This window comes from Chenopodium album, chromosome 4, assembly GCF_948465745.1.
Source record: "Chenopodium album chromosome 4, dcCheAlbu1.1, whole genome shotgun sequence".
Classification (NCBI taxonomy): Eukaryota; Viridiplantae; Streptophyta; class Magnoliopsida; order Caryophyllales; family Amaranthaceae; genus Chenopodium; species Chenopodium album.
Genome location: NC_137837.1, coordinates 23,027,624 through 23,052,275, shown reverse-complemented (window position 1 = coordinate 23,052,275; position 24,652 = coordinate 23,027,624). Strand labels below are relative to the sequence as shown.

At 39.1% G+C, this 24,652-nt stretch overlaps 1 long non-coding RNA gene and 1 other non-coding gene across 4 annotated transcripts; both read left to right on the top strand.

Moving 5' to 3' along the window:
- Window positions 1-684: 684 nt before the first annotated feature.
- On the top strand, window positions 685-14,486 carry LOC145626851 (uncharacterized). 3 transcript variants are annotated; one of them, XR_014111118.1, is made up of 5 exons: window positions 685-1,000; window positions 1,158-1,357; window positions 1,458-1,538; window positions 1,902-1,964; window positions 13,978-14,486. It is a non-coding gene; the product is annotated as an uncharacterized LOC145626851 (long non-coding RNA). The 3 variants fall into 3 exon arrangements; XR_014111117.1 differs by having other exon boundaries at window positions 685-1,058; XR_014111116.1 differs by having other exon boundaries at window positions 685-1,357.
- A 445-nt stretch (window positions 14,487-14,931) lies between these two features.
- LOC145629656 (small nucleolar RNA R71) lies at window positions 14,932-15,038 on the top strand. Its single transcript, XR_014111815.1, has one exon. It is a non-coding gene; the product is annotated as a small nucleolar RNA R71 (small nucleolar RNA).
- The last annotated feature ends 9,614 nt before the right edge of the window (window positions 15,039-24,652 follow it).

The window sequence follows — 24,652 nt, the reverse complement described above, 5'->3', positions numbered from 1 at the left end:
TTGGTTTTTCTAGCCAGCATTGGGATGGTAATATTTCTGCTGCTGTTGCTGTGGCGCTTGTGGTTCTTGTGGTGGTGGATTTTGAAAATTAGTACTCCGGTAGGAAAGGTACGGATGATTCCGATACCCAGGATTGTAGGTGTTGGAGTATGGGTTATTCTGCCTATAAGCTTGAAAGACATTAACTTGCTCCACGGAACTCCTGCAATCTTGTTCTCAATGACCTATAATACCACAATTTTAACAGAAAGCCTCATTAGAATTATTATTAATTGCAGAAACATTAGCTACATTAGCAGTGCTCAGATTATCTAATTTTTGGCAGATAGAGGTCAATTGAGCTTGCAAAAAGGATACAGAGTCGACATTGTGCTTCCCCTTGTTAGCAAATCCTCTAGGATTCACTAGTAGAAAAATTGTCATTTGTAACGGGTTATTTGTAACGGGCAAAGCTATGCCCGTTACAATAAACATATCCGTAACGGTCAAAATAACAGTCCGTTACAAATACACATTATTCGTAACGGGCAACATGGTGTTCGTTACGAAAACTATGTTTTTTGTAACGGGCAAGATCTTGCCCGTTACGAATAGTTATTTATTTGTAATGGACAAGATTGTGCCCGTTACAAATGTTTGAATTTATAACTAGGGTTTCACTCTCCTCAGTCAGCCAGTCCTTAAGCCGTCATTTCCTCGTCTTCTTTCCTTTCTCCTCTCTCCTTTCTCCTCCAAAAACCTTAACATCCCCAATTTCCCACTCGATGACATCTTATCAATGGATGTTCAGCTCTTACAAAACCCTAAAATTCCATCCCCAAATCAACCAAATTCCTCAAATTCTCTCAATGTCTTCCTCAGAGTTTGCCCCCTTCCAATTGCTCCTTCTAAACCCTCTAAATCGAAACAACCTAATTCGAAAAAACCCAGTAAGAGTTGTCTTACGATCAATGACGATTCATTCTATTACGATTATTCCCCCGATTTACGATTCTAACAGGTTGAAATTTGAAGTTTACAACGGATTTTCACATGTTTTTTCTTCAAATTCTTCTCAGGTTTGTTGTTTGAATTCCCCCCCTTTTTTAGTTTTTGGGATTTTTTCAATTGATTGATTGCATACTTTTTTTAAGTGAATTGTGGTTATAACTGTGCAGGATGAAGTGTATGATAAGCTCATAAGACCAATGGTTGAGGGATTTATGAGTGGAAATGGTGGGCTTTCGGCTGCTTAAGGTCCTAGTGGTTCTGGGAAAACTCACACCGTTTTCGGATCTGTCAAAGTACCCGGTTAGGTTCCTCGCGCTCTTCGCCACATTTTTTATGCTGAAGCTGGTAAATCGTCTATGATGTCGAGGTGATTATGCTCACAATTTTCCTTTTGAGGTTCAATTAATAGTATTATATATGTGTGAGATGGTAATTCATTTTTTTTTCTCTATGTTGCTCTTTTAAAGTCTTTGCGGTCCTGTTGGTGAATTGCTCTCGAAGATTCGGTAGATCGAAGCCTCTTCATAAGGTCCTTGGTGGTGGTAAACGTATGTTTCCTCAATTTTTGATTTTTCCCTCTTTTTTTTGATTGAAATGTTGTTTGTATATTCTGAATTTGATTGTTTGCTGTACAATTTGTGCGAATTGATGATTGTTTTTAGCTTGATTATTGTTTATTAATGGATATCGGGAGTGATTTTGATTTATTTGTTTATTTAATTTTTTATATGTAAAGTGTGAATAAGTGTTAGATTGTTATGCTGGGTTGTCAACTTTGAAACTTTGCCACCATTTGTTGTATTCCCTTGATTTTGTAAGTTGTATGCTGCCGCCATCCATTCTAAATGTATGCCTGTATATAATAAAAACGTGACTATCTGCTAATATAATTCTTTTCACCACTTGTGCAGGAAATTGCTTTGTTGGGGCGTCTTAGACATCCAAATATTGTGCAGTATTATGGTTCAGAAACTGTAAGTCTGAGATGTTTTCTTAGATTTTATAGAGTGTACACTTGTTTTTCCCTTCATTTTTGCATTAATTGAAGATACTTGGTTAGTATTATCTACATATGCCTGAGATTTAGAGCGAAAAAGTGATGATCGCAGCTTTATGAGAATTTGTTTTGGTCTAATACAATATAAAAGTCCTAATTTTTAATTTGAGGATTAGTTGTCTAATTGATCAAGTATTTCAGTTTCAGTTTAAGTTGGATATTTTATTTCCAACCTTACTTCTTGAGTTTGTTGCATTAAAAATACGTAGCATGAGCTTTTCCATAAGGCACAATGTGTCAATGTCTAATCAATATGGATTATAGAGGTCGTAGGCTTATGAGGTCTTGGCCTAGTGATAAAGGCTAAAAGCTTGTAGTTGTTCAGACTATAGATAATTTATTAATAATTGCTGTCGCTGGCTACTTTTTTCGGGAGCTATATGTAGAGTGAGAGGGTGGGAGGTTGTTGAGTCACTTAAGGTTTTGAGTGATGACAAACAGCTGACTAGCTGGTTCTTGTTGGTTTTATATTATATCAACTGACATTTTGAACAGGAACAGCTATCCCAAGTACTTGAGGCAATATGAAGTTCTTTTGAATCAAAGCATTCAAGAAATCTGTATCAGAATGTTCTATCAAGGAAGGCCGTCAAGACTTGAAGATTATGAAGTCTCTCAGATTAGGATAGTTGATCTTTGTAGTCTTTATAATGTTAAGTGTGCATGGATGTTTGTACGTGAGCTATCTGTATCCCTTACTTAGAATATTTAGTGTTGTAGAGATCAGGAAAAGTTGACCTGATCTCTAGGACACTAACAGGTTGGGAAACAGCTGCTTCGTAGCTTGTTTCATGAACCTGGACATTAGTTCAGTAAATATTTTCTGGAATATATATTTCCTATCCTTAGAGAATATTTACTAAACTAATTGATTCAGTTTATGCAGAGTTGGAGATGAATTATTTCGCATATAACTTAGAATATATTATTCTACCCATTTATGGAAAGTAGAATAATATCTTAGAATATCTCTTATTTACAAAATAAAAGATATTCTATTTACCTAAGTTATGATCTGAAAAGATCACGAAAGAATTCATCTCCCAACCTTATAAAAGCATAAACTCGATCAGAATTTCGAGTGAGCTTTTCTGAAAAACTTCTCTATCTTTGAAAGCTCGAAATACACTCTAAGGGAAATAGTTAGTTCATCTCTTACAAACTATTTATGCACACAGTAAGGATTGTTTTGTAATTATCTCTTGTAAGCTTTGAGTAGGAAGCATTTAGAGGGAAACAAAGGGTTTGTATTGAATCACTAAGAGGTTAGTGATTGGGGTAGCATTTACGAGTGTGAGTGCAAGTGCTTGTGAGTTCAAGTGCGAAGTGACACCTAGAGTTAGGTGTGGGGATCACGAGTGTGATCATTTGTAATTGCTTTTGTTTTTCAGAGTTGATTAATAAAAGTAATTAGGGTAGTGGAGGACGTAGGCTCAGAGTTGAGCTGAACCTCGTTAAATCTTTGTGTTGATTATTTATTGAATTTTCTGTTTCCGCTGCAGGACCAGTTCATCACCTGGTCCCCCTACATAAATAGAGAAGAAAATCCAATAATTCTTAACACTGCCCTGTACTCAATTCAACCCCCCCTTCTTGAGTACCAGCTGCACTTTCAATTGGTATCAGAGCCTCGGCTTCTTGTAAGGGTAACACCTAGAGAAGTAGATCATGAGTACTCAGGAAATGAATGCTATGGGATATGACAACAAGACACCAAAGTTCAATGGGAAGAACTATGCATGGTGGAAGAACAGAATCAAGAATATCATCATTGGCATTGATTATGAATGCTGGTTGGTTGTTAAGAATGGTCCCTTGACCATTGAGAAGTCTGATCCAGAAGGGAAGCTAGTCCCAAAGACTGAAGATGAATACATCTCCACTGATTACAAAAAGCTGGAGAAAAATGCTAAGGCTATGTCAATACTGCAACAGGCCATTGCTGAGAATGAGACAAACAGGATCTCAGCATGCACCACTGCCAAGGAGATCTGGGATACCCTTGAACTTGCCTTTGAGGGTACCAGTGAGGTAAAAAGGTCTAAAATTGATTTACTTATGTCAAAATATGAATCTTTTAATATGTTTAAGGATGAAGATATTAATACTTGTTTTGGTAGATTCATGACTATTGTAAATGATTTAAAATCTCTTGGTAAAAGCTTTACTGATGAAGATCTTGTTAGAAAGATTTTGAGAAGTTTGACAGGTGAATGGACTCCCAAGGTTACAGCCATTTATGAGGCAAAGGATCTTTCAATTCTATCAGTTGAACAGCTGATAGGTTCCCTTATGACCCATGAAATGCTGGTTGGATCTAAGTCAGAGAAGGTACCAGCAAAAGGAATTGCACTAAAGGGAACAGTCGAAGATGAGGATGATGAAATAGGAATGATGGCTAGAAGGTTTGAAAGAAGTTTCAGAAACCAGAAGGGAAAATTCATCAAGGGTAAGTTTAATAATGCATCAAATAAAAAATCTAACAATTTCTCTGCAACAGGATGCTTTAAGTGTGGTGAGAAGGGACACCTTGTGAAGAATTGTCCTCAATGGAAGGACAACCAGTCCAAGGAAGCAGACAAGATGGCCTACAAAAAGGCCATGGTTGCTGCTGTCTGGGGAGATACAGACAGTGATGAAGAGGGAGATGATTCAAGTCAGTCAGATGTATGTATGACAGCAATACTGAATCAAAGTTCAGAAGAAGATACCAGGTACAGCAGAGGAACCAGCTCAGATGTCCACTGCCTCATGGCAAAGAAGCACCCCTTGGATCAACATCAGGTAAACATTGATCAGATCAAAAAGGATATGCTCTTTTATGATAGAGAAAACTTGATGGAATGTGCTAGTAGTGCTTTAGATCAATGTTTAGAACTTGGAATTGCTTATCATGATTTTAAGAGAAAGTTTAAAGAAAAGTCTAAAGAATATGATATTGCTAATTCAAGTTGTGATTTGTTGGAAAGTGTCTGTGCTAACTTGAAGCAGGAAGTAGCTGAACTAGAGATTGCTTTAGATCAAAGCAAACTTGAAATTCAGAGAATAAAATCTGATATGGGTTTATGTGATGACAGTGATGATGAATGTGAGAAACAGTTTACAAGTTGTGTCATTAACGTGCTTGATTATAGTGATGATGACTTGTACGACTTTGATAGTATAAAATCTAGGGCAAGTGCTCTGAATAGGTCTAAACTGTTAGAAGGATTCAACTTGTTAGTTGATGATGTAGAGAAACTATATAAAGCATATGTCCTAGTTAAGGACAGCAAAAGTACTGGTTCTGAAACTGTTTCTAGTAATATGCATGATGAATGTGAAGCTAAAATTTGTAGTTTGCAGGTTGAGTTAGCCCAGCTTAGAAAGACTAATTCATGTGATCCTGTAGTTTTGCATGATTCAAGTATTTCAAAATTGCAAGCTGAGCTTGAAAGAGCTAAGCTTGACTTTGAGATAGTTGTTGACCAGAATTTATCCCTGCATGAGAAAATGAATTTAAAGGACAAAGAGTTCATAGAATTTAAGAAGAGAATGGATAAAGTCCTCCAATCCCAGAACTCATTGAACCAGTTAACCTTAACTGCTGGAAACAGTGGTAGAAGGGGACTTGGTTATACTGGGAAGGGGAATAGGAGGAACTGGTCTCTCAGAGATACTACATGGTTACAGGAGTATAAGAAAGGTAAGTATGTCTTAGCAAAAGACATGCATGTGTGCTATCATTGTGGCAAGAATGGCCATAAGAAATATGAGTGTAAAGACAGGAAAAGTAGATTGGATAAAAATGAGAAAAATGTTAAACAGATTTGGGTTAGAAAAGACGTGCTTGAATCTGTTGTTGGAAAGGGACCCAAAAAGATTTGGGTTCCTAAAGCTAATGTTTAAATTTTTCCTGTGCAGGCTGAAGTGAGAGACAATACCTACTGGTATTTGGACAGTGGCTGCTCAAGACACATGTCAGGGGATAGGAAACAGTTTCTCTCACTTACAGCTCATGAAGGGGGAAAGGTGACTTTTGGTGATAACAGCAAAGGTACCATTCTTGGAATTGGTAAGGTTGGTAAGTCACTTTCCCATGCTATTAGTGATGTATATTATGTTGATGGTTTACAACATAATCTCTTGAGTATTTCACAATTATGTGATAAAGGTAATAAAGTTGAGTTCAAAGACAACCTTTGTCACATAGTGAATTTGCAAACAAATGAACTTGTCTGCCAGGGATTCAGACATGAAAACGTTTACATTACTTATTTAAACCAAATCCCTGAGAACAAGTCCATCTGTTTGAGTGCTGTTTCTGATAGGGACCAGTGGCTTTGGCATAAAAGGATGGGACATGTCAGCTTTAGACTTCTTAACAAACTCAGGTCTCAAGAATTGGTGATAGGCCTGCCTAACATCAAGTTTGAAGCAGATAGAGTTTGTGAAGAATGTGCTAAAGGGAAACAGGTCAAATCCTTTTTTAAGCCAAAGAAAACTATCAGTACCAGCAGACCTCTAGAACTTATTCATATTGATTTATGTGGACCCATGAGAGTCCAAAGTAGAAATGGTTCTAGATATGTGTGTGTCATTGTTGATGATTATTCCAGATACACATGGACTCTATTTCTGTCTTCTAAAGATGAAACTTTTGATGAGTTTATTGTATTAGTAAAGCAGGTTCAGAACAAGATCAATCATCAACTGGCTGCCATAAGATCTGATCATGGATCAGAGTTTGATAACTCTAGCTTCATAGAGTTCTGCAGGGAACATGGAGTTTCTCACAATTTCTCTGCCCCAAGAACTCCTCAACAAAATGGAGTAGTTGAGAGGAAGAACAGGACTTTGGAAGAAATGGCAAGAACAATGCTCATTGAGAGTTGTCTCCCCAAGTCTTTTTGGGCAGAAGCTGTAAATACAGCTTGTCACATGTTAAATAGGTTGATGTTAAGGCCTCAAATGAAGAAGACTCCATACGAACTTCTTAGAGGAAGGAAACCAATCATAGCATACTTCAGAACCTTTGGTTGTAAGTGTTATGTGCATAATAATGGTAAGAACAGCTTGGATAAATTTGATCCAAGAAGTGATGAAGCTGTTTTCCTTGGTTATTCTTCTCACAGTAAGGCATATAAAGTATTCAATAAGAAAACTTTGTGTGTTGAAGAAAGTGTTCATGTAGTCTTTGATGAATTTAATATGTGTTGTGAGAATGTGCAGGTTGATGACTTAGATGAGATAGGACTTTTGTATTTTACAGGAGAATCAACTGATGTTTCCTTAGAAAAACCAGGTTCACATACTGGTTCACCAGATGCTGCTGGTGAAGGACTTGGTCACAATGAAGGAGATCCTCAACAAGTGGATACTCATGAGGATGGAGATGAAGGCCCCCAAGTAAATGGAGAAAGCAACACCTCAGGGGGAACAGAAAACTTTCAGGACAAGTTTTCCACCCAGGTAAGGGAGGTAGGGGGAACATCTCAGCATACTGGTCCATCTGTGCAAAACCAATTCGATGGCACAAATGAACCAGGGATGCATGATGGTTCTGATGGATTAAATGAGAATGCACCTAGATCTAGCATTTTTAAATATAAATCTTCTCATCCTACTGAACAAATTCTGAGTGATATCAGTAAAGGCATTCAGACTAGGAGAGCAGTTTATGAAAACTTTTGTGCATTTTTCTCATTTTTATCTAATATAGAACCAACTGACTACAAGATGGCTTTAAAAGATCCTGATTGGGTTTTGGCTATGCAAGATGAATTAAATCAATTTGAAAGAAATAAAGTGTGGCATCTTGAGCCAAGACCTGAGAACAGGTCAGTCATAGGTACCAGGTGGGTCTTCAGAAACAAATTGGATGATCTGGGTACTATAGTCAGAAACAAAGCTAGACTGGTCGTGCAAGGTTATAATCAGCAAGAAGGCATTGATTATGATGAAACCTTTGCCCCAGTAGCTAGACTTGAGGCAATAAGGATCTTGATTGCCTTTGCTGCTCATAAGAACATTAAGCTCTTTCAAATGGATGTTAAGACAGCATTTCTTAATGGTTATTTGAAAGAAGAAGTATATGTTGAGCAGCCCCCTGGCTTTGCTGATAGTCAATTCCCAAATCATGTATATAAGCTGGACAAGGCGCTCTATGGTCTTAAACAAGCTCCTAGAGCTTGGTATGAAAGGCTGTCCAACTTTCTGATGGAACATGACTATAGAAGAGGAACGGTTGATAAGACCCTCTTTATCAAAACCAGGAATTTTGATTTGATTGTAGTACAGATATATGTAGATGATATAATATTTGGTGCTACTAATCAAATTTTGTGTAGTGAGTTTGCAGATCTGATGCAAAGTGAATTTGAGATGAGCATGATGGGAGAACTAGGATTCTTCCTAGGATTGCAGATCAAGCAAACAGTTGATGGGATCATGATACATCAACAGAAGTATCTAAAGGAACTAATCAAGAAGTATGGATTGCAAGACAGTAAATCATATGCAACTCCAATACCTACAAATGCAAAGCTAGACAGTGAAGATAAAGGAGAGAGTGTGGAAGCTACACTGTTTAGAGGTATGATTGGTTCTCTTCTCTACTTGACAGCTAGTAGGCCAGATATAGTGTTTTATGTGGGATTGTGTGCACGTTTTCAAAGCAATCCCAAAGAATCTCACCTAAAGGCTGTCAAGAGAATATTTAGATACTTAGTAGGAACAGATGATCTGTACTTGTGGTACCCCAAAGGTGGTTCAATTGAACTATTAGGATACACAGATGCAGATTATGCTGGATTCCTAGTAGACAGAAAGAGCACATCTGGTATGGCACATTTCTTAGGTCCCTGCTTGATTTCATGGGGATCAAAGAAACAAAATTCTGTTGCTTTATCCACAGCAGAATCTGAATACATAGCTGCTGCAGCTTGCTGCTCCCAGCTGTTGTGGATAAGGAACCAGTTGAAAGATTTTGGTATTTTCTATGAAAATGTACCTATTTTATGTGATAATACAAGTGCTATTAACATTTCTAAGAATCCTGTGCAGCATTCCAGGACAAAGCATATTGAGATAAGACATCATTTCCTAAGAGATAATGTTGAGAAAGGTCTTGTAGAGCTGAGTTTTTGCAACAGTGAAGAACAAATTGCAGATATCTTCACTAAGCCATTGGGTAAAGAGTCTTTCTGCAAGTTTAGAGTCATGTTAGGTCTGACTAGGTCAAACTAAGAGACCTCTCTCAGCTGTTTTTCCCCAATGATTGGCTAATTAAGTATTCTTTAAATGTGTGCGTGCATCATACCTTTGCAATCTGTCTATTTTCTCAATGTTAATTGCTTATCTCTATGTGAGCAATATTGCAGCTAATCACTTTCAGGATTGAAGGCCATATTGAACAGATAAGCAACTGTTTCAGTAACCCTACCAGCAGAGGAAACAGCAGCAAATACAAACGGATTAATTTTGAAATTAATTTCAAATTAAACCGTGAGAAAATATTTTTTATATTCTTATTTGATTTTAAAATCTTTAAAATATGGCAGTTATTTTCCTCCAACGGCAATTTGTTCTGACAGTTGCAATTATGGGCAGTTGTTCATTTATGGAAGTTATTTCCAAATTTCCAAATATCTTCTGATCCTCTGATTTTATTTCTGATTGTCTCTATAATTCCTCTTGCTATATATTTGCTTCCCTTTCTTTGCTCCGTGATTATTCATCATTCATCAAAAATTCTCAACTTCTCTCTCTACACAAGATCAATTCTTCGAAGCTTAGACAAGCAACAATGGTGAGAAAGGCTGGAACTGGAAGGAAAGGAGGAAGGAAAGGAGGTTCCAAAGCAAGTTTGGCTAGTTCCCCCTCGTCAAAATCTCAAGAAACAATCAAGGATGTTCTTATGAACGTCTCTGAGCAGACTCCTTCACAAGCAACACCAGAAATCAACCCCTCTGAAACTGAACCCATCAAGGCCGTTCCCTTGAGACAAACTCCTTCAAAAGAGAATGTCTTGAAGGAAAAACCTGCTTCACCATCAAAGACTAAAACTTTAAACCCTTCTCCACAAAAATCCAAATCCAAAAAGGCCCCAAAAGAGAAATCCATCGAAACCCTCACTCAAATAACTGAAACCGTTTCTTCAAACCCCAAATCACCTTCTGAGGGGGAACCTGTTAAAAAGATAGCCAAGAAACTTGAAAAACAGTTAGAGGAAGTGGCTGATGAAGGATTGGATGAGGAGAAGGAGGACAAGAAGATGGAGGAGGATCTAGATGTAGTGGTGACCAAGGTGGTTGCTGGTACCACTACTGGCTCTGTAAGGAAAAGGCAGACTAGGGCTGCTTCAAAGGTCATTAAGGGCTCAGAAGAGAAGGAGACTACACCATCTGAGCCTAAGAGAGGAGAGAAAAGGAAAGCAACATCATCTGTTTCCCGTATCTCCAAGGCTGCTAAAGGTAAACAACCTGTTAACCCCAGTACTGGTGCAACTTCTTTAAGTTCTAGGACTGTGTTATCTGGTTGTGGTGTTGAGAATGAATATTTTGATATTCCTGCTTTGAGTCAAGTTAAGGAACTTCTTGAGTTCCAAGGATGGATATCTCTGTTTAATGATTTAAATGATGCTTTTGTTGGTCCTGTTCGTCAGTTCTTTGTTAATCTAAAGCAAAACATTGATATGTCTGTGGCATCAACTGTTTCTGGTAGTATTGTACATGTTTCTGAGTCTGTTTTATCTGAGTTGCTGGGTATACCTAGAGATGGTTTTGGTAGATATAGCATTGATGGGTGGCCCCTAATGGGAGGAGTAACACCTGAGGAGGTTACTCAGTTTTTGTTTGGAAAGAAGGAAGAAGCTGGTTCCCCTAGTGACTTTAGGGAGGCAATTATGTTGGTTCTGCACTCCATGTGTTTGAAGGTCTTTCTGCCCAAGGGTCAAGGCAGAGGTACTGTTAGGATCATGGACATGGTCCTGATCTATCTGATCCTGAAAAAGGTTAAGGTTAATCTGCCTGCTCTAATGATGGAGCACATGTTGTACTGCCATGCTTCATCCCACAACTCCCTGCCTTATGGTTCTTTTATCTGCAAAATCATCAAGGAGCAGAATCCCAAGTTTTCTTTTTCTGGTGAGGTGGTGAGTCTTCAGTTGTTCTCCAAGAAAATACTCACTCAGAAGAAGATTGACTACTCTGGAAAGAAGCTGACTTTTGTAGGTCAAGAAAGTAGCCCAAGGGATGCAGGGAACCAGGAGGAAATCACTCCTGAGGATGTGGCAATGCTTCTTGCCAAGTTGGAAAGGCAGGATGAGAGGATCATAAAGTTGGCTGCCAGTCTAGTGCAGGCTGAAGAAGAAAGGAAGCTTGATAAGCTTATGAACAACAGGAAATTCCTCACTATTTGCAGGGTGATTGATCACCTGTTGCCCCCAGAGTCTGGGATGCAGTTTGACTCTACACACTGTAGGATCATTGAGACGGATGATGAGGAATCCTCCAGTGAGAAGGGTCCTGATGCTGAAAAAGGAGAAGGTTCTGAAGAAGAGGAAAATGAATCTGATGAGGAAGAAGAAGAAGAGACAGAGGAAAAGGAGAAGAAGGAAGAAGAAAAGACAGCTGAGGAAGGTTCTGACTTCGAGGAGGAGATCAACCCAGAGGATGAAGAAGAGGATGAAGATGATGATGAATGATCACTTCAGTCTCCCCCTCCCCTTCCATTAACTGCCATAATATTTGCTGTTCCCCCACACTGCTAGACTGTTTTTCATGCAGTGTGGTTTCTATTATGTTTCTAACCTTCTGGTGTGTAATCCTGAACAGTTTTAAGCTTTTTCTGTTTCATGTGATTGAATAACCTGTTTGTGCTAACCTGCAGCATTGAGATTGATCAGTGGTTGAAACTACTGATTTTTGGCTTACTTGCGATATTTTGGTGTGCAATTCTATTTTTTGAATGCTTTTTAATGATGCCAAAAGGGGGAAAAGCAGGTTGAAGTTTCTGAAAAGGCCTTGTTAGACAATTAGATTGAGTCTTTTATTTCCTTGAGTCAGATAATCACAAAAACAAGTTAAAATAGAGAGAACAGTTAGATTAACTAACTGTTTCAGTGTCTTTTTCCAAAAATCCAAAAACAAGTTGTTTCTTTTAAATGAAGATGGCTATCCTGGTCAGTCATCAGTGTCATAAGTCTTTTACACAAGATATCCCCTGTGTAGAAAGTCTAGTAGAAAGTCTTGTCTTCTTAAGTGTAGATTAGAACTTTCTTTACTTTGCTGTTTCTCACTAACGTGCAGGTGCAGGAAACTTCAAAGTGTTTGTCATCATCAAAAAGGGGGAATTTGTTGAGTCACTTAAGGTTTTGAGTGATGACAAACAGCTGACTAGCTGGTTCTTGTTGGTTTTATATTATATCAACTGACATTTTGAACAGGAACAGCTATCCCAAGTACTTGAGGCAATATGAAGTTCTTTTGAATCAAAGCATTCAAGAAATCTGTATCAGAATGTTCTATCAAGGAAGGCCGTCAAGACTTGAAGATTATGAAGTCTCTCAGATTAGGATAGTTGATCTTTGTAGTCTTTATAATGTTAAGTGTGCATGGATGTTTGTACGTGAGCTATCTGTATCCCTTACTTAGAATATTTAGTGTTGTAGAGATCAGGAAAAGTTGACCTGATCTCTAGGACACTAACAGGTTGGGAAACAGCTGCTTCGTAGCTTGTTTCATGAACCTGGACATTAGTTCAGTAAATATTTTCTGGAATATATATTTCCTATCCTTAGAGAATATTTACTAAACTAATTGATTCAGTTTATGCAGAGTTGGAGATGAATTATTTCGCATATAACTTAGAATATATTATTCTACCCATTTATGGAAAGTAGAATAATATCTTAGAATATCTCTTATTTACAAAATAAAAGATATTCTATTTACCTAAGTTATGATCTGAAAAGATCACGAAATAATTCATCTCCCAACCTTATAAAAGCATAAACTCGATCAGAATTTCGAGTCAGCTTTTCTGAAAAACTTCTCTATCTTTGAAAGCTCGAAATACACTCTAAGGGAAATAGTTAGTTCATCTCTTACAAACTATTTATGCACACAGTAAGGATTGTTTTGTAATTATCTCTTGTAAGCTTTGAGTAGGAAGCATTTAGAGGGAAACAAAGGGTTTGTATTGAATCACTAAGAGGTTAGTGATTGGGGTAGCATTTACGAGTGTGAGTGCAAGTGCTTGTGAGTTCAAGTGCGAAGTGACACCTAGAGTTAGGTGTGGGGATCACGAGTGTGATCATTTGTAATTGCTTTTGTTTTTCAGAGTTGATTAATAAAAGTAATTAGGGTAGTGGAGGACGTAGGCTCAGAGTTGAGCTGAACCTCGTTAAATCTTTGTGTTGATTATTTATTGAATTTTCTGTTTCCGCTGCAGGACCAGTTCATCACCTGGTCCCCCTACATAAATAGAGAAGAAAATCCAATAATTCTTAACACTGCCCTGTACTCAATTCAACCCCCCCCTTCTTGAGTACCAGCTGCACTTTCAGAGGTGGAGCTAATTTTTTTTGACAAAAGCTTCAGACCTTTTGCTTGAGCTTAAAACAAGTATCATCTCATTAAATTGGACTCATATAACTTCAAAATTGGACTCATATAACTTCAAACACAAGTATCATCTCATTAAAACAAGTATCATCTCATTATTCTACGTGCATATCAACTCATAGAATGGTAATGTCCTGTTCACTCAATGAATTGTTCAGTTTACTGTCAATCTGTCATTCTCATAATCTCATGTCCTGTAGAAAAGAAGATGTTACAACTTCCCTGGGTTGATATGCACGTGGAATAATGTTTAATATGTACATGAAATTCTGATATTCTGATTTGAATAGTCATAATAAGATCTGATTTAATTTATGAATGTAGGGTACTAATATACCTGAGGAGAGTCTTCCTGAGCCATTTAACCAGAAGAAGCGTGATCTGCTGTTACGTTCCTTCGAACAATCAAGTACAAGCTCTCGCATTCAGAAATTTGCTAGTGTAGCAGAGTCAGACACAGCTCAAGCATCCCATTTTCTCCATCTTTCAGGAAGCATTTTTTCAATGGGAGGCTCATACAGTAAATCAAGGGACAATCTCCACAGTCCATCGGATTTCATTTTGGTCATACACAAGAGATGATTGATTTCGCGGGGGAAGTTGGTGCTCCAGACAAACCACTTGAGTTGCAGTAATTTGTGGAAGATGTAAACGATTTAACATTAATTTAGTGGAAAATCATTTAAATCTCTTATTGCCATTGAGATTTTCTTTTGCTCTATTTTTTCAGTTTTAGTTATTAGGTGATAATAAATGTATTTTTTTTTTGCTGATTTTATATATATGAAGTACTATTTTTATCTCAGTTAATTAATAAAATAATTGTGCTATAATTATTATGCAAGCTAGCTAATCCAGCACAACATGTGCTGGATTTTTTTTAAAATTGGGTTACACACTATTTGTAACGGGCAGTTGAAAGTCCCGTTACAAATAAATCGTTATTTGTAACGGACATTTGAAATGTCCGTTACGAATAACGGGTTATTTGTAACGGGCACTTGAAATGTCCATTACGAATAACACTGGCTATCCGTAACGGTGGCATACGTAACGCCCGATGCCCGTTATGGATAGGCCTTTTTTGCCCGTTACGGATAGTTATTTTTCCACTAGTGATTCCCATATTGGGAATTGTGTATCGCCATATCTTCAATAACCTGACCTGCATCATCAACATTAAGATTCATAAATCTCCTACTAGCTGCAGAATATAAAATTATTCCAGATGAATTTCCAATGCCATTGTAAAAGGCTTGGATTAACTGCCATTGTGCTAAATTATGATGGGGGCATTCTCTTTGTAGGTCCTTGAACCTCTCCCAAGCCTCATATAAAGATTCATCGGCTTCTTGGGCAAAGTTCTGAATCGCACTATGTAGTACGGCTGTTCTCTCTGCAGGATAATACTTGTTATAAAAATTCAAAACAAGAGTTTCCCAGTCAGTTATACCAAGTGCAGTTCTATTTAAGCCATTAAACCACAATTTAGCTTTTCCAGTTAAAGAGAAGGGAAAGAGAATCTCCCTGATTTGGTCTTGTGTGACCCCGGCTTGCCTGATGGTATTACAATATTGACAATAGTCGGCAATGTGAAGATTTGGGTCTTCACCCTTGGCTCCACTAAATTGCTTCCTCTCTATCGTCGTTATAAATTGGGGTTTAATTTCAAATTGTACCCCATCAAGAGCTGGAGTGGGAGTGAGATGTGGAAAATCTGTGAGCTTGGGTTGTGAGTAATCACTAAGCTTCTTTGGAGCCGTCATCTCTGATTCTGGATCAGATGATACCTCTGAATCGCTAGAACCAGTTGGAGGGTCTCGGTGATTATTATTATCACCAGAATCCGCCAGGATTTGCTTGTAAAGATTTTTCTGTTTATGGAAAGATCGTTCGATCTCAGGATCGAATGGGATGTACCCTGATCTGGAACACCTGGTGTAGGGAATAATTTCAAGCGTTAATCCCTTAGCTTGAACCCCACTGTGATAATACACTAAAGTACAGTGGCGTCCAAAAGGGAAGAAGAAAGAGCAAAAGAGTCGCCAACAAGTTTTAGGAACTTGTAAACCGTTCACAGGGTGAAGGTTACACCCCTTAACGATCCAAGAGATCGTCAACTCCATAAGGTCTAGAACCAAATAAGGGTTCGGGGATGAAGGTACAAATCCAACCTAAAAGAGATTGAACCTGCCCTAATAATAGGCCTCTACTTTATTCAGATCGTATTCATGTGCGCTTTCTGACTAACATGCAATCAATAGGATTCACCCTAAACCTGTTCAATCTATGTTGGTTGAATATTAATGCACAAATAAACTATTATTGGCGATCACTTGAAATTATAATCATAATTAACCCTAAACAAGATTATTAATTATCTTATTAAGCGTGATTACAAGTACAAATTCCCTTTAAACATGCATAAAAGGTGTGATCAAGCAATAACAATGAATATCAAGCAACATAATAATAATCAATAATAATTATCATAATCATAAATCATAACAATAATCATCATAATAACAATCATATTAATCATAATAATAATCATAAGTCATGTTAAAGCATAATAAAAATAGCAAGATCCTAGGCATGATACTAACAAGATTAATAACAAACCCTAGCATGTCACTAAGCAATAAAAATCAAATCTTTAACCCTAACATGATACTAACAATCATAAATATTAGGAAGAACATAGGAGACATCGCAGGAATCATAATAAGCATATTTGGTATTATAACCTTTTCCCTAAACATGATACTAGGAATATCATAATAACAATTTAAACATGATTTCTACATCATAATGTCAATTAAAATCATTAAAGCACTTACTTTGATGCTTCATACCTCTTTCTAATAACAAAATACACACGTTAGTAACTTCAAGGAAAATAATAAACAAACAATTAAATTAAATAATTGAAATAGAGATTTGGGACCAAACCCTCAGAAATTAAACCTTTCACGTCTAGGGCGAAGGCAACTTCGAATATGGCTAGGTGTTTCTAGATCTAATGAATGCGGAATTTTGTATTTGAAAAGCAAGTTTAGAAAAAGAGAGAGAGAAAGAGAAACTTGATGAGAGTTGGTGAATGATTAAAGAGAATGAGAGAGAATTGAAAACTCGTTGTAGGTGAATGAAAACGGAGTTTTTATGACGTTATTTATAGAAAAATAAGCCAAAAAGATAAGATTATCAAAACAGAGCATTGGCGCACCTAAAACAGAGTTGGCGCCAACGCTGGCTTATTAGCGCCAGGCGCCAACATTAGCGCCAGGCGCCAACATTAGCGCCAGGCGCCAATGCTAGCGCCAGGCTTAGCGCCAGGCGCCAATGCCTGGCGTTAGGCGCTAACCCTGTTTTTGACGCGTTTTCTAAAATCAGATAAATTTTGCCGTACAGGAGGATAAAATCGTATTTTTCCTCAAAAATTCTCTTTGATTTTAATTAAAACTCTGAAAAGTCAATAAAAGTCAATTTGTCAATGCTAATTGAATTAGGAATGAAAAGAACCTTCTAGAAGAATATAGAAGACTAAAACCATTCCTAATTGCATTAGGAATGATAAATCATACGGCTATTTCACCAAATGCCATTGAGTAATTTAAAAATTCACCAAATGCCATCGGACTTTTCAGAATTCACCAAATGCCACCGAGTTTTTGAAAAATTCACCGAGTGCCATTAATGACTAACGGTAATTAACTCCGTTAGTAATTAAGGCTAATTATGCCACGTGGAATATTCTAATTGGTTCATTTTATTATTATTTTATTTATCAAAAAAATTATAAAAAAAAAAATTATAAAAAAAATGAACCCCGTCAAATCTTCCCACCGCACCACCGCCCCTACGACAGCCCAACCCCTTGCCTCCACCCCCACCGGCGACCAACATCGTCGGCGGCCACCCTTCCCCCTGACCCTATGCCCCCTACCATCTGCATCCACTCCCCCCCTAAACACCCATCCTCGACACCCTAATAAAACCCCAAAAACGAAATCTCCAAAATCGAAAACCAAATTTGGTTTTCGATTTTAAGCAAGGTGGTTCAGGGGGTGGAGATGGGAGGGAAAAAGGTGGTTTGGGTTCGTCGGAGCAGGAGGGATGGAGTGGAGGGGGTTACGAATTTAGGGAAATCGATATTGGGGTTTAAGGTGTCGAAACCCTAGATTTCGATTTTTGGGGATTTTAATTTAGGGTTCCGGTGTGGTGGTTGAAAGGGTGGAGCTCGGAGGGGCTGAAATGATTTGGGTTCTCCGGCGTGGGGAGGGGGGCTTTGGTCGTCGGCGGTGGTGAGGGGAGGGATTTTCGAGGGAGAAGGAGAGTTTGCGAATCGGCTGGGTGCGTTGTCGATGCGGGCTGGCTACGCTGGGTCGCCGGCGGTGCGGTTGTTCAAGGCTGGGTCGCCGGCTCGGTTGTTCAGGGGTGGGTCGCCGCCGCGGTGGGGATTGGTTGGAGGTGGGGATATGGTGGTGGCAGTGATAGCCGGTGGTCGGGTTAAGTCATGGTGGGTGGGTGGTTATTATTATTTTTTTTTAGTTTTTTATTAAGTAATTAATATACTAATTTAATAAGCAACCAATAATAAGCCACCACGTGGCATAATTAGCCTTAATGACTAACGGAGTTAACTACCGTTAGTCATTAATGGCACTCGGTGAATTTTTTAAAAACTCGGTGGCATTTGGTGAATTTTGAAAAGTCCGATGGCATTTGGTGAATTTTTAAAGTGCTCAGTGGCATTTAGTGAAATAGCCGTAAATCATATTAGGTCCTCCCCTAGATCATTGGGCCGTATATAAGGCTCAAACCGGGCCCAGTTTAGTAAATTGGCCAGAACTTCCTCGATATTCGTTGGAATTGGGCTTATAATATATCATTGGAAAGCTCTTGTCAAGCCCTATCCAACTACACCACTATTGGACCCATATCATGGACCAACCAAACTAGATTGACTATTTTTTTTAAAATAATTTTTCAAAAAACAGAGAGAAGAGAAAAGAAATTAAAACTATCCGCAACACTAGACTTTCCACACTTTCACTTCATTCGATTATGATTCGACGCGAAAGGTACTCATCAATGGGTTTGGTTTTGGGGGGACACAAATGGGTGTCTACACCTGGGCATAAACAAAAAAAACTAAAAGCAAATATGAGATTTGCCTCAAAGAACTAACGTTCTCTGAGACAAAAAGAACTACAAACTAACGTTCTCTTTGTTTGTCAAATTTTATGCCATGAAATTGCTTGATTATGTTTATATATTTCCTTGGGAGTAATTTGAGACTTGTTTGACTCAATTTGGTGAAGAAACAAACAAATCACCATTGTTGGACCTCTTAAGGTCGGGAAGACAATGTGGCTTGTTCTTGATGTTTTTGCTAGCAATTCTTGTCCAATTTGTCACAATAATTACTATAGTATTGCAAGAAATTGTTTGAATGCTTGAAAAATTTTGTATATGCTCAATTTGAATTTGTGCTCTGTTTTAGTACTACGTACTTTGTTTTTTGCGAACATAGTATCATGCGGCTAGGCGAACCTTAGATACTATAGAACCTTAATTTATGATGATTTTGCACAATGTAGCATGGCTAGACAACGAGGTTCGGGTTCACGGTCCCGAGACGTTCGACGGGAGCACGAGCCCGTAGAGGACGATGTCGATCCGTCCACTTCTCTCGGCCGACTCCTTGAGTGGGATGAGCGGACTCTGTACTTCTCTCCCGTCCACCACATTTCTGAGAGGATGCAACGGGATATCACAGTTGGTAGGACGCGCTGCCATGGTTCAGGTTGCGATACTTTGGGCGACCTGTACAAGATGTACATCGGCAATGACGGAGAGGCGAGACTTCTCTTGGAGTCTTGCGGAATGGCCGCGCTTTATGAGACCTTAGAGGCCATGATTACCTCTAGCGGGGGTCACCATGTGGTTCGTGCTCTGGTGGATTTCTTTTGGGACACCACCAACACTTTCCACTTTCCTTGGGGTGAAATGATGGTCACCCCGACCGACTTTAGTCTCATTACGGGACTGGAGTTTAGCTCTGTTGCGCTGTCGTTTGACAACGAGATCAGCGTCTTTTCTCCCGAGGTCAAGGAGCTCTTGGGTCCGATTGCTATTCAGGCTCGTGCTGAGGTAGAGTCGACCCAGTTCAGTGCGAAGGGGATTCGCCGTTCGACTCTAGCGGTGGCTTTTGATGATGATGCGACCACCCGAGAGCAGCGGGTGCGCATCTTTGTACTTATCTTGCTGTCAGGGACGTTCTTGACAGGGTAAAGTCGTATCCCTAAATCAAAAGTAATTCCTAAATCCTCTAACTAATGTAGACAGGGAAGTAGGGTCGAATCCACAGAGAAACGAGTCTTTCTATTCCTAATTAACTAATACAATCTAGATTATGAGGTAAGCAATATATATATTTGAATAATAAACTAAACTACGGAGGTTAAGAATAGGGAGAAAACAATGAATAAAAGGATCTAGGGCATAGGTTCACCAATAAATAATATTCCAGGGTAGAATATAATAATCATTCATCAATGCATACATTAATCAGATTATAAAGGGATTTCGCTACGTATTATAATCACACAATTAATTTATCGGTATTAAATCTCCTCTTTCGAATCTCGACTTAACCATTTATAAATTAACCTGCCTATTGAAACTAGACCTAAACCTCAATTCTCATCTGTCGAATCTCAAATCAATATTGTCAAACTCATGCATAAAAGATCAGGCCTAATCTAGTCACAGAGCATTACATCAATCAATAGGAAATTAATCTAGCATTGATAATTAACAACAATAAATTACCCCTTCATATTATTTATGGATCCCCATAAACCCTAGAAAGAAAACTACTCACACATAATAGAAACTAAACTAATCAAAGCAATAAAGCAAGACATGATTAAAGGAATAAAATAAACAACTAAGATTAAGAGAAGAGAAATAGTTACCAAACAAATCTGGAATTAAGAATGGATTAAGAACAAAAGTATATGAGAGAGAAAATCTAAGAAAACAACTAAGAGGGTAAAGAAAGAGTAAAAAGATCCTAAAATCGTATTACGGATGAGTATTTATACTCCGTACAAATCCTAAACTAAAACAAACTTAAACGACAAAATTAACTCCTAATATTTACACGCGCCCGATCGGACGAGGCACCGCCCGATCGGGCGCGCCTTTTTGCTCTTCAGGTAAACTCTCGCGCCCGGCCGAGCGCGTCACCGGGCGCCGACCTTCGTTTCTCCCGCCCGGCCGGGCGCGCCTCCGGGCGCCAGCCTCTTTGGCCCGGCGGCTCTCTTGGGCCACTAATTGGACTACGATTGGGCTCCAATTCTTCGGGCCAATTTGGGTTTCTTCTTCGGGTCTTGAATACTCAATCCAAATGCTCCGGTATCACCTATACCGAGCCCTTAATCACAGGTTCGATGGCTCTAACCGGCCCTAGGCTATAAAATCTGGTCGTGCTTCTCCAGTGCTTGGATTGCTCCAAAATATCTCGGGAAAATACTCCAAAAGTGTAAATCCCTGCAAAAGTCAACCAAATCTACGAAAACACTAGAAAACACCAATTAGTAATAAAAGTGGCTCTAAAGAGCCAAAAACACTACTAATTATGATCATGGAACGGGGGTTAAATACTATATAAAATAGACACTTCAGTTCTCCCCTGACAAGGGTAGTAGAGTTCTGCTTTACTACCTGCCCGCAGTCCGTGATCTACACTTGATCGGGACTTATGATTGGGCCAGCTTGGCCTATGATGACTTCATCCGAGCGTTACGAGACTCGTGTCGACAGCGGTCCTTCACGGGGAACGTCGCTCTATCCTGCTTTTGGAGGATCGTAGAGGAATAATCTATCTCCCATAGAGTTTAGCTCTAAACTTTGATTAGCACTTGCTTATAATTTTTGCCTTTTGTAGATCTGGTTCTACGAGTACTTTCCCTCTGTTGCGCCGGTGAGACCGTTGCCGCGCAGGTTTCCAGTGAGTGCTTCCTGGGGAAGCCGCCGCGCTGGGATGTCCACTGCCTATGTCCGAGATTGGATCATCTCGGTATGGTTCTTTACATATTTGAGCACTTCGCATTACCTTTGATAGATTTTATCTAATAGGCATTCTTTGCAGGAGCCTGACGTGTTGTACTGGCCGTGGGTCGACTTGGTTGCCCCTGGGCTAGCCACGCAGTATACTGCTGAGCGTCGCTATTTCGTGGGGACATATGGAGCGATCGCGTATCTTGGAGAGAGAGTTGCTATCCAGCATTCCTTGGACACCTTTGTCGTTCCCGCTCCTCCACCGCGTCACATGTTCAACGCCGCAAGGTTGGTGAGCATGTTAGAGAGAGCTGGTACCCCTTGGTGATCTTATATGATCCCTGGGCGGTGCTATGAGGAGGAGCTATTGTCGTTGTTAGCTCCAGTCCCTGTACTGGCTGAGGAGGCGGCGGTATGATTTTCAGCTTTTACCTTTCATTAAGTAGCCCCCAAGTAACATTTTATTTGTTGACTTTGATTTGCTTTTGTCAAGGTGATCCTACTGAGTTCGTGTCACCTCGTATGTCCATTCATTATTAGGGGACATACGGGCCGATTGAGGAGATGATCCCTTCGGCTCCTGAGGGTGAGCGTTTCGTGGAGCGGTCGATTCCTCGCCATCAGACTCGAGTAAGCTTAATTATTTGCAACTTTTGTCCATATATGTTATGCATCTTTACTGACTTTATTTTCTTGACAGTTCTCGCGCGAGGTGGTCACGGCGATAGCACGGTGCATAGATGCCTTCCAGAGCCAACTCGTTCGATTGAGGAACGTGGCTACATGTCGTCGCGACGACGCCGTTCAGGAGGTAGTTTTCCCTTCTTATTTTTGCACAACTGCTTTTATTTTGCTTGTTTTTTATTTTAGTTTCTTTTGCAGGGTCAGCCCATTCCTTCTCGTACCTATACGAGACCTGAGGTGCGGAGGGAGCCGGCGAGGTCTAGCTCGAGATGTCGCCGCACTAGTTTTGGCGGTCGAGGCGGTCGTTCTAAGGTTGCCCGCGCCGAGGCGGTAGAGGGCTCAGGCTCTTCATCTGAGGGTGCACATGCCGCGCCGGTAGGCCAGGGAGAGGCTACCTCGGCTCTTAGAGGTAGTGTGTACGAGGTCGGCTCGTCATCGCAGCAGCCTCCGCAACCTCAGCCTCAGGTTGATCTTGGGTGGACGGGTCCTGTGCTGAGTTTTCCACCTCCCGAGGAGACCGGAGCTGGAGCTGGAGATGGAGCTAGTGGAGAGGTTACTCCTCGTATGGTGCAGTTTTATGAGATGATGGGTGTACGTCCCCCAGCGCCGTAGTTTGTTCCTGTGCTTTTTTTATTTTATTTTGACTTTGATAGAACTTTGCCTCTATTTGGACTCTTTATTTAGACATGCTTGTATATACATATTACTTATGAGTTTATTCAGTAATTTATTTATTATTTATCATTTTTTCATTTTTTTAATGTGCATGTTTGTGTGTGCAAAGAATTGTGAAAATTAATTTTGCGCAAAAATTCCGTCATTTTTATTATTGATGGAGGGTATCCGACTTTCTCCCCCAAAAAGAAAAAATGAAAAAAAGAGTAAAAAATATTGAATTTATAAAAACTTAAAAGTTAAGTCTAAATAAAATCCGAAAAATAATATAATTAATATAATAGTTATATTAATTAAGAAGAAGGAAAATAAATATAATTTAGGAAAAAGGTATTAAAAAAAAAAAGAATAAAAGACCGTAAAGTCATTGGTCAGACTCGAATCAGGCCAAAAAACGCGGTTTTGGAAAGCTCGTATGATAAGACGCGTTAGCGCCACCTGGCGCCACGCGTTTTGGGTTAGCGCCAGGCGCTACACTTAGCGTTTGGCGCCAGGCTCTGGCTTTAGGCGCCGATGTTTGGCGTCTGGCACTGATAAGCGCTGACTCTGAATCCTATCCTGATTAAAACTGCGCCGATTTTGTGTATAAATAGCCCCCTGTCCAGCCGATTTTCTTCATAATTTCAGCAGATCAAATATATTCTTAGCTTTTGAAAAAATAATAATCATGTCTCTAGTCTCTAAAAGTTTTACCAACTTCACTCATGAATGGTGTCGGTCTCTTACTGCCAAGGAGAGAAAAGAGTTAGATGTTTTTCACATGGGGGGTATTTATGGTGTCAAAGGGGTAGATCTTGATGTAGACTTTATTAATACCGCCCTAGAATATTGGGATTTGGATACTCATTGTTTTAGACTAGGGTATGATGAAATTAGCCTTTTGCCGGAAGAATTCGGTGCTATTTTAGGCTTCCCTGCGTTAGATCTTGTAGTAATCCCTAGAATAAACGAATATTATTATAAGGATTTTGAACGCTTCTTCAATTTAAAAGATAAAGATCTAACAAAAATAGTAGATGGTAGAATAGTTAATTTGAAAGAATTTGCTCGCCATTATATTGATAGACCTTATTCTGAGTCTTTTCATGTTTATAGAAGAAGGGCTTTTCTTTTTTGCATGCTTAATCAATATCTTCTCACTAGCGGTAAAACTAATGAGGGTTAAGCAATTATATCAACTGTTTTGGAGCAGATTGAATCTGGGAGAAATCCAATGTCGTTGATAGTTGGAGAGACTATGCTTAGTCTTGACGAATTAAAGAAAAATCCAAAGGCACCTTTTCGGGGCTCTCCAATTTTATTACAGGTAGAAAAATAATATTTTTAATTACAGATATCAAAAACATATTTTTGTATAGTAATAATAATTTATTTGCATTGAATTTTTTTTTACAGATGTGGCCGATGGAAAGACTAGAATTAATTAGTCCTCCAGACAATATTGAGAAGTACACTCCAAACTGTTTTGTGAGAAGGAAGAAACGCTTCTCTAAGATAGGGCGCCATGAATGGAAGAAGGTCTTCGGGTCTTGCAATTTTGCCATCAAGTGGGTCATCCCTTGGTGGAAAA